This window comes from Acomys russatus, chromosome 8 (assembly GCF_903995435.1).
Source record: "Acomys russatus chromosome 8, mAcoRus1.1, whole genome shotgun sequence".
Taxonomy (NCBI): Eukaryota; Metazoa; Chordata; class Mammalia; order Rodentia; family Muridae; genus Acomys; species Acomys russatus.
This window is the reverse complement of record NC_067144.1, coordinates 4,418,940-4,433,939: the sequence shown is the minus strand read 5'-3', so window position 1 is coordinate 4,433,939 and position 15,000 is coordinate 4,418,940. Positions and strand designations below refer to the sequence as shown.

The 15,000-nt window shown below is 38.6% G+C and overlaps 1 non-coding gene across 1 annotated transcript; it reads left to right on the top strand.

Moving 5' to 3' along the window:
- The first annotated feature begins 4,345 nt into the window (after nt 1-4,345).
- LOC127193516 (U6 spliceosomal RNA) lies at nt 4,346-4,455 on the top strand. The gene has a single exon (XR_007831157.1). It is a non-coding gene; the product is annotated as a U6 spliceosomal RNA (small nuclear RNA).
- The last annotated feature ends 10,545 nt before the right edge of the window (nt 4,456-15,000 follow it).

Sequence of the window (15,000 nt, the reverse complement as noted above, 5' to 3'; positions counted from 1 at the left end):
ACTGAGTGCCCATAAGTCACCTGGGCTTTCTGTGGACTTGTGTGGAGTGAGTGGGAGGTCTGAGCCTCCAATCCACCTATTTCCCATAGATTTCCCTAGTCCAGGAGGTTTGAAGCACCCCTGCCACTCTTTCAGTCCCAAATCCTGAGTTCTCCCTCCAAGCAAGGTTGCTATGTTTCCTTCTTAGGACATGCAGCAGCTGGGGATTGTACTCACAGCTGATTGGGTACCTGTATGGCACTGGGGCTTTCTGTGGACTTATGTGGGGTGAGTGGGGTGGTCTGAGGCCCTGATGCACCCATTTCCCTGGGCTTTCCCTAGGCCAGGAGGTTTGAAGCACCCCTATTGCAATTTCAGTCCCAAGTACTGAGTTCACACCACTAATCAAGGCCATCACTCACAGCTCCTCACTTACAGTCTGGGTCCTGTCCAGGTGCTGGGGACAAGTCTGTTGTCCTTCCTGGGGTGCTGGATGACCAGAGGTCTGATTCACCTGTGGTCCATAATGTGTGGATCTCTTTCAACCAGTTATTCCCAGCTCCTGCAGTCCATGGGTTCAGTTAGCATCTGCGGTCTATTCCCTGCAGATCAGGCAGCATGCATCTTCATTGCCACCAGCTTGGCCCCCCACACTATAGAATCTTAAAATACATATGGAGAACAGTAATTTTAATTAAAAGTTAATTTGAAAATGAGGAAAAAACTCTAAATGAATCAAATACCTAAATGTGAAATTTTAAACTGCTAGAGAAAAACATGGACAATACTTTACATGATACAGGTTTAAGAAAGGATTTCCTGAATAAAACTGGGTTTGCACAGGAATTGAACCCAACAATTGACTTGTGAAACCTCACCAAACTGAAATGCTTCTGTACAACCAAAGAAAAAAACAACTAGATGAAGAGGAAGCCCACAGAAGGGGAGTGAATCTTTGCCAGATACATATTTCACCAAGAATTAATACACAGAATGCATAAAGAATTAAACAAAATTGTCAGGAAAACAAATGACTTCTTTGAAAATGGGTAAGAAATATCTCAAGAAAAGTATTTCCTTACCTTAGGAATTAGAAAACAACAACTCAAAACAAAATTTCATCTTACCCCAGACAGAGGAAACAAGATCAGTAAATCAACTAACAACAATGCTGTAGGAGTGCGGGGAAAAGGGAATTCTCTTTCACTGTTGGTAGGATTGCACACTGGTATAGCCACTATGGAAATCATCATGGAGGATTGTCAAAAAGCTAAAAATAAATCAACCATATGACTCAGCTATACTGCTCTTTGGGTTAAGCCCAAAGAACTGAACATCCTACTCCACAGATTCTTGCTCAGCCAAGTTCATTGCTTATGTAGTGATGTTTCTGAGGAGAGCTGAACAAAATAAGTAGATATAGCTATGGTCAAGATACAATGTATATGTGTCTGAATTTTTCAAAAATAAAAGAACCCCAGCACTGTTGGTTCTGGTGCCGCACTGTGACTATTTGTTGACTGGTGCTGCACTCCACTCTGCACCAGCTTTTGTAGCTAGATGAAATGTTTGAAATTTAAAAAACAAAAATTGTTCTACATCTCACTGCCCACTGGAAGGATGTACCTATCCCATGCCCCAAAGAGCTGCTAAACAGTTCCTTAATGGTAAACATATTTAGAAAGCAATTTGAAAACATGATCAGTCAGCAAATAAAATGACAACAGTAGGTTTCCCCATAAAGCCTATGCTGTACCTATAGAATTTATGTTCATAATACCAGCCATTAATTCCCTAAAGGTAAGCAGCAGTCAAATTCAATCAAAAGAGTTAGCAGTAGTGTGAAACTGGTACCCAATGAGTGTGTGCTAAGGGGGCATATATCCAGCAGACTCAAATGTCAATGAACCATGAGAAGGTTCTGAATGCATACAAATGCAGATGAGAGAGTATTGGTTGGAACACCATGGCTAGAAAGCCAGGAGTGCCTTAGGTGTGCCATGGACCAGCTCAATCGGGGATAGGTCCTTGAGAACAGGAGTTCTTGGAGCATCAGTGTACACAAGACAAGGCGTTGACAAACAGAGGCGACTCAAGTTAGTTTCCATCTGAGTGTATTTTTCAAGCAAGCAGTCTAGTATTTTATACATTCATTTCCAAAGCAGGAGGGCTGTGTTGTGGTTATAGTTTCCATGGAGTAGGTTCAAGGGGATCAGTGAGCAATCAAGCATATATGGTACAGGTACAGATAGTTTTGTCATAATTTGAATTATAACTTCAAATGCACAGTAAAAGATGTCATCATTATTAAGTAATTGGCTTGGTATCAGTACGGACGCATTCCTCATCAGCATTTCCTTGCTAATTATTTTGTCCAGCACCTGGTGCTGAAGCTTTGGGAATCAAGATAGTTTTTTTATGTTTTTTGGTACATGTCACAAGATAATACCAAATGGCTAATTCTTGGCTTTGTTTCTTTGATAAGTGGAGAAGACCAACGGAGCTTGATGATGAACTTTAAGCTCAAATGGTCCCTGGCTGCAGTCCCATGTTAACAACGTCTCATAGCAATGTGCATACCTGAAAAAGGTCCTGAACTAGGAGTGAACTTTTAAGAAATGAAGTTTTAAGAAATATAATAGAGGATAAGGAATAGCTCCCAGTAATGAGAGGTTTGAAACTGCAGGTTTTCTGCTGGCAGGAATATTGACCCCAGTACTGGAGACTCTCCCCTTTTGGGAGGTCTTAGCCTCAGGCCTGTGTAGTGTTTGTCACACAGACTCCACTGGAGAGTGGTGACATAGGTGGAAGCTGTTTCTTATAGAGAAGAATGAAGACAGAGGCTGCTAGTGATCACACTACCTACAAAAACTGTGATGCCAAATAAGTAAAAGAAGCATCTGGTCTGGAGGCCAGCCTCTGACCAATATTGATCAATTAACAAGTCAGCCTTTAAACACAGTTGACATATATTGGGCCTGAAAACCTCACTTCATTTTTTCATTAACTCCTCAGTAGGAGCAAGGTCTCCCTAATATTGGGACATTTGTGAGATCTAAGATGGGAACAGGAATTCCTATCTATTTCTTGGGAAAGAGATGAGTGAATGATGCCCCCACCATTGGTCACCTGAGAACCTGGCTTTTTGATGTTCTTGAGCAGCAGTCAGAGTAATCTTGGGGCATTTATTAGGCAATGTTCTCTAAAGAAGCAGATGCAGCCTCCATAACCCAATAATGGGTATCTCACACCAAGAAAGTCAAGGAACTCATAGTTGTTTGGTTTGTGAGTTTGTGTATCTCAGTCCACAATCTAGCACTGGAGAATCAGATGTTTTCTGATGCGCTGCTGAAAATCATTCCACATTGGAATCTTAATATCATGAAAATATCTCTTGCCTTTGAAGAGACTGAACTTTCACTAAACCTTGCAGTCAAATTAATATTATGCCTTGATATTATTTAAGCTTTGTACTTAACCTGCTGTCCTAATGTGTACTCAGTCTGTTGATGTTTACCCTACCTTTAAGGGAAAAAATGGGACCAACTTTACAATGCCGTGGCTTTCTCATGCAGTCTTCTTTTACAATCTAAAATAAATCTTAAACTATGTACTCTCACATGCCTTTGAAACAGAATAATGCATGAATGTATGAAAGGATCAGAATTGGCACAAGACACCCAAAGATCAAGTTCTCAGGACAGAGATTTATTTGCCCCAGAGCGGGAAAAAGGAAGGAATTAAGAAGCAAAGACAGGAGATAGAGGATGAGGTATAAGGAAAAAGGAATAAGGCAGATATGGAAGGAATACTTGCCTCAGATGAACAAAAGATTGCTTTTGGATACAGAGGAGACAGAAATAACCTATAGGAAAGTGGTAGTTTTAAGGGGGAAAAGAGAAAACCTATGTTACTATGAGTTGAATTGTTTTATTGAGCATTTTAATTAGGGTAGTCAAAAGAAAGCCTTTGATTGCTGGACTTTAATATATTGGTAGCTGGACTTTGGTGGTCCATCATAGGGTGATAAAGTGGACAACTAAGGGAATAGATCTTGGTATCGTACTTTCAGAATGGGATCTTACAGTTTATCAAGGGCAGAAATGGGGAAAGAGGAAGCCTACCAGAGCCATGTTTGCCATGACCTAGTAGAGCCCTTAAATTTATGTTATAATTATTTTCTGAAAACAGCTAACATATTGAAAACAAATAAATAAAATGAATATCGCATACATGTTGGAAGCAATGTGGATTCAGAATGGTAATATCAGATTGTGGGTTGAGTTGCTATTTTGAGTTAGTTAGGAGTGAGTAAAGTAAATTTTTCAACTGTGGAACTCTGTTAAATTCTATTTAAGCTCCTTATGTGCTTGCTTCGGCAGCACATATATTAAAATTGGAATGATACAGAGAAGAATTAGCAAGGCCCCTGCACAAAAGGGTGACATAAAAATTCATGAAGCATTCCATATTTTTAATATATGAAAATCCATAAATATTATTCATCATATAAACAAACTGAAAGAAAAAAATGATCATCTCCTTAGATGTTGCAAAAGCATTTGACAAAAATCCAATACCCATTCATGTTAAAAGTCCTGGAGAGAACAAGAATATAAGGTACATACCTAAACATCATAAAGGCAATATACAGCAATCCTATAGCCAACATCAAATTAAATGGAGAGAAACTTAAATCAATTCCAATGAAATCAGGGAAAACACAAAGCTGCCCATTCTTTCAATATCTCTTCAATATAGTACTTGAAGTCCTATGTAGAACAATAAGACAACTAAAGAAGATCAAGGGGATACAAATCAGAAAAAAAGTCAAACTATCACTAGTCACAGATGATATAATAGTATACATAAGTGACCACAAAAACTCTATGAAGGAACTCCAATAGCTGATAAACACCTTCAGCAAAGTGGTTGGATACAAAATCAATTCAAAAAATCAGTAGCCCTTCTATATATCAGTGGCAAACAGGCTGAGAAAGAAGTTAGGGAAACTATGGCCTTCACAATAGCCACAAATAATATAAAGTATCTTAGTGGAACTCAACAATGAAAGTGAAAGATCTGTATGAAAACAAACTTCAAATCTCTGAAGACAGAATTTGAAGAAGAGTTCAGAAGATAGAAAGGTATCCCATTCTCATGAATCAGGAGAATCAATAAGTAAAATTGGCCATCTTACCAAAAGCAATCTACAGATTCAATGCAATTCCCATCAAAACACCCACACAATTCTTTACTGACCTTGAAAGATTGATTCTCAACTTCATATGAAAAAAAAACAGAATAGCTTAAATGATCCTGTACAATAAAAGATCTTCTGGAGGAATCTCCATCCCAGATCTCAATCTATACTATAGAGCAACAGTAATTTAAAAAAGCATGGTACTAGCATAGAAATAGGCTGGTTGATCAATGGAATCAAATCAAAGACCGAAAAATAAACCACATACATATGGGCACTTGATTTTTTACAAAGAAGCCAAATCCATACAATGAAAAACAGATAGCATCTTCAACAAATGGTGATAGTCTAACTGGATGGTTACATGTACAAAAATGAATATAGATCCATATCTATCACCCTGCACAAAACTGAAGTCCAAATGTATTAAAGACCTCAAGAAAAAAACAGACACACTAAATCTGTTAGAAGAAAAAGTGAGGAAGAGCCTTGAGCTCATTGGCAGAGGAGACAACTTCCTGAACAGAACACCAACATCTCAGGACCTGAGATCAAGCATTAATAAATGGGACCTTATGAAACTAAAAAGCTTCTATAAGGTGAAAGACACTGTCGGCAAAACAAAAGAGCAGCCTACAAACTGAGAAAAGATCTTCACCAACCCTACATCTGACAAGTAGCTAATATCCAAAATATATAAAGAGCTCAAGAAATTAAACACCACCAAACCAAATAATCCAATTAAAAATTGGGGTACAGAACTAAATGGAAAATTCTCAACAGAGAAATATAGAATGACTGAGAAACATTTAAATAAATGCTCAGCATCTGTAGTACTCAAGGAAATGCAACTCAAAACCACTCTGAGATTCCATTTTACCCTATCAGAATGGCTAAGATCAAAAACTCAGATGGCAGCACATGCTGGCAAGTATATGGGGAAAGAGGAAAACTCCATTGCGGGTGGGAGTGAAAACTTATACAGCCACTTTGGAAATTAATCTTGTACTTTATGAGGCAATTGGGAATAATTGTACCTCAGGATTCAGCCATACCAGTCCTGGGAATATACCTGAAAGAAACTCCACATACATTAGGGACATTTGCTCAACTATGTTCATAGCAGCTTTAGTCATAATAGCCAGAATCTAGAAACAACCTAGATGTCTCTCAACTGAATAATAGATAAAGAAACTGTGGTACATTTACACAATGGAGTACTATTCAGCTATTAAAAACAAGAAAATCTTGTATTTTGCAGGCAAATGGCTGTTGGAACTAGAAAAGATCATCCTGAGTGAAGTAACCCACACCCAGAAAGACATGCACAGTATATACTCACTCATAAGCAGATATTAGCCACATAATACAGGATAATTACTCTACAATACAGAGACTAATACATCAACCAAGGACCATGTAAGATGTGGACATAGACCCTCTGCCCAGATGTGGTAACAGTCTCCTTGTGGGTCCCACAATGTGGAGAGTAGGGACTACTTCAAACATGCACTCTAGCCACTGAACTTCAATCACTTACCCCTGGCATTTTTGCCTTGCCAGGCTACAGAGGAAAAGGGTACAGGTACTACAGATGAAAGGTGATATGCTGAGGTCAGATGTTATGGGAGGAGGGCTCTCCTTTCTGAGGATTAGAGAAAGGAGGGAGGAGAAAAGAAGGAAGGAAAAGGGATCGAGAATGGATGAGGGAGGGGGATACAAGTGGGATGTAAAGAATTTAAACTGCAGAATGAGCATGTAACTTTTTTATTAATTTATTTATATTACATCTCAATGGTTATCCCCTCCCTTGTATCCTCCCATTCCTCCCTCCCTCCCATTTTTCCCTTATTCCCCTCCCCTATGACTGTGACTGAGGGGGACTTTCTCCCCCTCTATATGCTCATAGGGTATCAAGTCTCTTCTTGGTAGCCTGCTACCCTTCCTCTGAGTGCCACAAGGCCTCCCCATTCAGGGGACATGGTCAAATATGAGGCACCAGAGTACGTGTGAAAGTCATACCCCACTCTCCACTCAACTGTGGAGAATGTCCTGTCCATGGGCTAGATCTGGGTATGGGTTTTAAGTTTACAACCTGTATTTTCCTCGGCTGGTGCCATAGTTTGGACAAGACCCCTGGGCCCAAATCTGCCTGTCATAATGTTTTTGTAGGTTTCTAGGACCCTCTGGATCCTTCTATTTCCCCATTCTCCCATACTTCTTTCATCTATAGTCCCAATAGGATGTCCTCCTCTCTGTCCCAGTTTCCTGGTTAGTGAAGACTTTCATGGGACATGCCCCTTGCGCCGGTATGCAGATATAAGTGAGTATATACCATTTGAGTCTTTCTGCTTCTGGGTTAACTTATTCATTATGATCATTTCTAGTTCAATCCATTTGTTCACAAATTTTGGGAATTCCTTGTTTTTAATAGCTGAGTAGTATTCCACAGTGCAAATGTACCACAGTTTCTTTATTCATTCTTCTACTGAGGGATACTTAGGCTGTTTCCATGATCTGACTACTATGAATAAGGCTGCTATGAACATGGTTGAGCAAATTTTCTTGTTGTGTGCTGGAGCATCTTCTGGGTATATTCCAAGGAGTGGAATAGCTGGGTCTTGAGGAAGCCCTAGTCCTAGTTTTCGGAGATAGCACCAGATAGATTTCCAAAGTGACTGTACCAGTTTGCATTCCCACCAGCAATGAAGGAGTGTTCCTCTCTCTCCACATCCTCACCAGCATGTGGTGTTGCTTGAATTTTTTATCTTAGCCATTCTGATGGGTGTAAGATGAAATCTCAGAGTGGAGGGTGTAACTTATATTGCTAATCCTACTATATGGGAAAAGCTCTGCCTGGCTGAGACATGAATGTCTAGGCATAGACAATGCTTCTTATTGACTACAGAATCTCTATGAATTATCATTAGATGCCACTCTTCATATGGCATAAATGAAGATTTAAAGATATCTTCTTTTTCTCCTCATACAAAGAGCAAAAACATGCCTTATACACTTAAAATTTAAAACTGTGTGTTGCTTGTGAGAAATTATATGTTTTTGGAACAAAGAACCAGACACTGTTGCTAGATCAGACATAACAGTATTCGTTCCTCTCAGCATGCTGGACACTGACAACCTGCATCCTTCATTTTCCAGCACAAAGTGCTTCAGTTGCTGTTCCTCATCAGCACAAGACAGCTCCCAGGACACCATTAAAGAAAAATTCCAATCCCAATTGGTCCAGCATTTCAGACTGTTCCACACAAACTCTAATTAAGCCAAAAATTGCTTCACATTTAGAAACTGACCACAAATGCTTTTCCTAGCTTGGTCAGCCATTTCACCAATTCTATTTGGGCCGCTACAAAGGTATTATTCATCCAAAATCAACCAGAAGAGACTCTAAGAGAACAAGGTCTCATTTCTTTCAAGGGGGTCGGGATGGTTTTTGGTTGCTTTCTTTGGCTATTGAGGGTTATTTTCAATGGGAATTGGTTATAAATTGTTGTTGGTCTAATTTAGAGAGAATACAAGTTTGGACTCAGGGATGTCTCTCTTTTCCTTTATCTTCCATTCTTATGTTTTGGAGATAGGGGTTGAAAAGAAAGAAGTGGAAAAGAGAATTTCAGACCAATTTCTCTTATGAACATTGATGCAAAACTACTCAACAAAATTCTCACAAACCAAATACAACAGCATATCAAAGACATCATTCACCATGACCAGGTAGGCTTCATTCCAGGCATGCAAGGATGGTTTAACATACAGAAATCCATCAATGTAATCCACCATATAAACAAACTGAAAGAGAAAAACCACATGATCATCTCTTTAGATGCAGAAAAAGCATTTGACAAAATCCAACACCCATTCATGTTTAAAGTTCTGGAGAGATCGGGAATACAAGGCACTTATCTAAACATAATAAAGGCTATCTACAGCAAACCAACAGCCAACATTAAATTAAATGGAGAAATACTCAAGGAAATCCCTCTAAAATTGAGAAACAGACAAGGCTGCTCTCTGTCTCCATATCTCTTCAATATAGTTCTTGAAGTTCTAGCCAGAGCAATAAGACAGCAAAAGGAGATCAAGGGGATCCAAATGGGAAAGGAAGAAGTGAAATTATCCCTATTTGCAGATGATATGATAGTGTATATAAGTGGCCCCCAAAATTCCACCAGAGAACTCCTACAGCTGATAAACACCTTCAGCAAATTGGCAGGATACAAAATAAACTCAAAAAAGTCAGTAGCTTTTCTGTATACAAATGACAAACAGGCAGAGGACGAAATTAGGAAAACTACTCCCTTCACGATAGCCACAAACAATATAAAATATCTAGGAGTAACTCTAACCAAGCAAGTGAAGGACTTATTCGAAAAAAACTTCAAACCTCTGAAGAAAGACATTGAAGATGACATGAGAAGATGGAGGGATTTACCTTGTTCGTGGATCAGGAGAATCAACATAGTAAAAATGGCCATCTTAACAAAAGCAATTTACAGATTCAACGCAATCCCTTTCAAAATACCTACAAAATACTTTGAAGATATTGAAAGATCAATTCTCAAATTCATATGGAGAAATAAAAAACCCAGAATAGCAAAAACAATCCTATACAACAAAAGATCCTCCGGAGGAATCTCCATACCTGATCTCAAGCTGTACTACAGAGCAACAGTAATTAAAACAGCATGGTACTGGTAAAGCAATCGACTGGTGGATCAATGGAATCAAATTGAAGACCCAGAGATGAATCCACACACATTTGCTCACTTGATTTTTGACAAAGAAGCCAAATCTATTCAATGGAAAAAGGATAGCATCTTCAACAAATGGTGCTGGTCTAACTGAATGTAGAAAAATGCAATTAGACCCTTATTTGTCACCATGCACAAAACTCAAGTCCAAGTAGATTAAAGACCTCAACATAAAACCAGAGACATTAATTCAGTTAGAGGAAAAAGTGGGGAAGAGCCTGGGACACATAGACACAGGAAAAAACTTCCTGAACAGTACACCAACAGCCCAGGCCTTAATGCCAGCAATTAATAAATGGGACCTCATGAAGCTGAGAAGCTTCTGTAAGGCAGGAGACACTGTCAAGAGAACAAAACAACAGCCTACAGAATGGGAAAAGATCTTCACCAACCCTTCATCTGACAAAGGTTTAGTATCCAAAATATATAAAGAACTCAAGAAATTAAACACCACAAAACCAAAAAACCCAATTGTGAAATGGGGCTTGGAACTTAACAGAGAATTCTCAACAGAGGACTATCAAATGGCCGAGAAACACTTAGTCATCAGAGAAATGCAAATCAAAACGACACTGAGATTCCATCTTACACCCATCAGAATGGCTAAGATCAAAAACTCAAATGACACCACATGTTGCCGAGGATGTGGAGAGAGAGAAACACTCCTTCATTGCTGGTGGGAATGCAAACTAGTACAACCACTTTGGAAAGCTATCTGGCGCTTTCTCAGAAAAATGGGAATAGGGCTTCCTCAAGACCCAGCCATCCCACTCCTTGGAATATACCCAGAAAATGCCCTACCACATAACAGGGACATATGCTCAACCATGTTCATAGCTGCCTTATTCATAATAGCCAGAACATGTTAACAGCCTAAGTGTCCCTCAGTAGAAGAATGGACTAAGAAACTGTGGTATATTCACACGATGGAATACTACTCAGCTATTAAAAATGAGGAATTCCTGAAATTTGTGAACAAATGGATTGATCTAGAAATTATCATAATGAGTGAGTTCACCCAGAAGCAAAAAGAGACAAATGGTATATACTCACTTATATCAAAACACTAGTCCAAGGGATACATACCATGAAAATCTTACCAAGAAAGTGGGTCAGAGGAGAGGATATCCGATTAAGACTTTAGGCAAGAGTAGCATGGAAGAAAGGGGAAATAGTAGGACCCACAGGGTCCTGGAAACCTACAAGAAGAACTTTATGACAGGCAGATCTGGATCCTGGGGTCCTCCTCAAACTAAGGCACCAGCCAAGGAGAATATAGGTAGTAAGCTTCGAACCCCTACCAAGACCTAGCCGACGAACACTCTCCACCGTTGAGTGGAGAGTGAGATCTGACTCTCACACAAACTCTGGTGCCCCTTTTCTGACCGTGTCCCCCGGATGGGGAGACCTGGTGGCACTCAGAGGAAGGATAGCTAGTTACCAAGAAGAGACTTGATATTCTGAGAGCATATATAGGGGGAGGAGGTCTCCCTCAGTCACAGACATAGGGGAGGGGAGAAGGGGAGGAATGGGAGGGAGGGAAGAATGGGAGGAAACAGGGGAAGGGCTAACAATCTAGATGTAATATGAATAAATTAATTTTAAAAATTAAAAAATAAAAAAATAAAAATAAAATTCCATGGATTTTAAAAATATTTTCTTACCTTTAAAACTAAAAAAATATGCAATATGAAAACTTAATAAAAAGTAATCTTTAAAAAAAAACAAAATCATTGGTATCCTGGCCATAGACAAGTTGTGTTGTTGCAGTTGGTATTTTTATAAGATGTTATACAACTTCCCTATAGATTACGCACAATTGATTGTCATCAGCAGAGAGGTCCAGTGATGGCAAAATCCTCTCTACAACATTTCACTGGAAAGTCTGCTGGATGAGTACTGAACACACATTTATCTAAGCATGGTGCACTGGCACTTGTTTGATACCAGGATATCAGACCAGTTCTTTTCCCAGTTAAATGAGATATGCATTGGACTTAATTGATTGTTGTGTTCCAGGCACAAGATGTGTTTGGCAATACTGTTAGAAAACAAGTCCTCTGTAGAAAACTCCAGTTTGCTCATTTTTCCATGAAGTGTTTAATGCCTTCCTTTTGTCAAAGACCATGCAGATGAACAACAGACTGCTACATCAAGCAAAGTAAGGGACACTTCTAAAAAGCAAAAGCACCACATAGAGGCATGAAATGACTTAATGTCAACAAAGCCTTGTGACATACTGAATAATTATAGGATGCTATGGGTTGTAGAAACTGAATAGTCAAAAAATGAATTATCTTGTGACATACTGCATAAGATAATTTTAATAATTTAAAAAGTAACTCTATTTAAACTGTGTTTCAAACAAAATTACTGAGTAAAATTAGAAAAAAACTTGGGAGTCATCAGGACCTTATTCTTAACCTAATAACTGTTAACCCTAAGGTCAGCCCCTCAGCAGTTGAATCTTGACATCAATCTAAATAGGAGATGGATCTTCCAGCTTTGAAAGCCGAGTTCAGTAAACAGGTAGACATAGTGAAGAGGTGTCAAATTCAGATAAAGATGAAATTGAAAATCTGAATACCATAATTATAAAAGCCAACAATTGACAAGTGGAACCTGATGAAACTAAATAGATTCTGCATAAAGAGAAACCAGCTGAGTGAAGATGGAGTCCTCATATTGGGAGATAATATTTACTGGCTATACATCTGACAGAAGATTCATATACAGAATATATAAAGAATGAAAGAAAAGAAAGACTTAAAAATTCCAACATAGTTAAATATTAAGACATGAGTCTGCACAGAAAATTCTCAATAATAGACATGAGAATTCCTCTTCTGTGATATTGGTCAGGGATACCCAAGCGATTCCAAAGACATACAGTCAACTACTATAGCCCTTCATTACCCACAAGAAGTGGAATTCTGTTGTTTAAGACACTGTGCACTACCAAAACAGGACCCAGAGTTGGCAGAGGTAGAAATGGCCTAAATACCCTGTTTGAGATGATAAACATTCATGGTACCAGATTTTGAAATGCATACGCTCAAAAGAAAGATGTATCTAACGGTCCAAATGGAGTTATGACACCTACAAACTACATCGGAAGCAGCAAATAACAATAACCCTATGGGTGCAATAGAGGCACACTATACATTGGGTGTAACCAATACTTCTCTAATGGCTCTGCAAACCTTCTCAACAAATGAAAGACCATGCTTGGTAATAGAAAGCTAGCTAAGTACTCAGTGTCTGTCAATCATGACTGTTGGAGGAGAAACCTACAGCCACAAATTAACTAACCCAGCATAATCTCTTACAACACTTATAAACATTTATCCTTATACCCAAAGATAAGCGTAACCTTACCCCTCATCAAAGAAACTCTTTGAAACAGATGGAGACCACTACAGAAAAACACAACCAACCAAAGTACAGAGTCCTGGAGTACTGCTGGAGAAGAGCCCTGGCAGAGGACAGGACTTGAGAATGGTGGATGAAGCCGGTGATGTGAAGAAATTGCACCAGAAATCAGTTTAATAATTTTCTGAGCCTCTGAGAATGTATTATCTGCTCCTGCATTCAGGAGGCAGGATACAGAGGAGACTGACTTCTCAGGGCCACAGGGTTTATTTATATTTCTTACAATAATGCTTGCGTCATTGTGTTTCAAAGAATATCTAATACATAACTATTAATGCAAAAAACCTTGTAAATCATTTAATGATCATAATCATACATTTTAGTCATCTCAAATACTATACAAAGTAGATGAAGTTTCACTAAATGGGGAGTAGAGGCTTTGATCTCCCCCACCCCTTGTAAAGCTTTTTGGTTACAGGTACCAGGCAATATGAAATCTGTTCTAATTTATAATAAATTAATCAGAAGTTCAAAAAGCTGCACTATATCTAGTTTGAAGCTTCTCTATTTATAAAACATTATCTTTTATTTTATATCAAATCTGCTTCTATAATATTCCTTTCCTTATTGTTTATATGTAGGGTACAATAAGATTTCTAATAATTTAGAGTCTAAAATGTGAAGTTATATTTTCTTCCTTGATTCTTAGTTTTCTCAAATTTTCATTTTATTTCTTTCTATAAATGTATATAGACTGAAGTTATCACTACAGGATAAGCATAGACTTTCATGGTCTTGTCCTCCATCCCATCATCCAGGAACAAAATTTTGACATCCTGCTCAGCAGTTTCATCATTATTAGTTTTTTAACTTTCAAACGTGTAAAACTTATATTACTTCTTTCAATAAGGCTTTACATCTCATTTCCCTCTACTAGGCCATCTCAGACCACCAGTATTTAGAATACAAAAAGAGACAAGTCAGTGAAACCAAAGACCTCTATATAGATGATTTAATCTTTTAAGTAGCATAATTAGTGGGAACCTTGTTATGCAGTTTCTTTAGCTAAGCTATGAAGAGAAAAAAAAACTTGTTTTTACTAAGCTGTGAATGATGCCACCAGAGCATATTGGCAGTGGCTATAGCGACAAAACATTGCCTCACTTAAAGCTAAGGGAACATTATAAAGGAGGAGGTTCATTGATTGCAAGAACAAGAGAGTCATGAAAATTGCTATGAGGTTTTGTCTTCTAGTAATAGCAGAATATTCTCCAATAATGTCTCACCAACATGATTCCCCAAATGTGGGCTAAGCAAGCACACCACCAGTGGACATTTGTAGAGGACTGTTAATTCAGAACATGGCTCTTCTGATAAGAGATCGCACCCAAATATCTTCTAAGTCTATGTGATCCCACTGGCAACAGATCATACCCAAAGATCTTCTAGGTCTGTGGGATCCAGCAAAAATACAAACATGCTTTAATCCAGGAGACTGAGGCAAACAGACCTGAGTTCAAGGCCAGTCTACTACAGAGATGGCTAGTTTTTCTTCTTCTCACCACTGCCTCATTCTCACTGTTGTGAGAACACCTGTGGCTCAATTTCCTGTCCCAAACTCTGCGTTCATGAAACCAAATAATAAAGTTCAACTTTCTTCAGTATGTTACATCAGTGAGC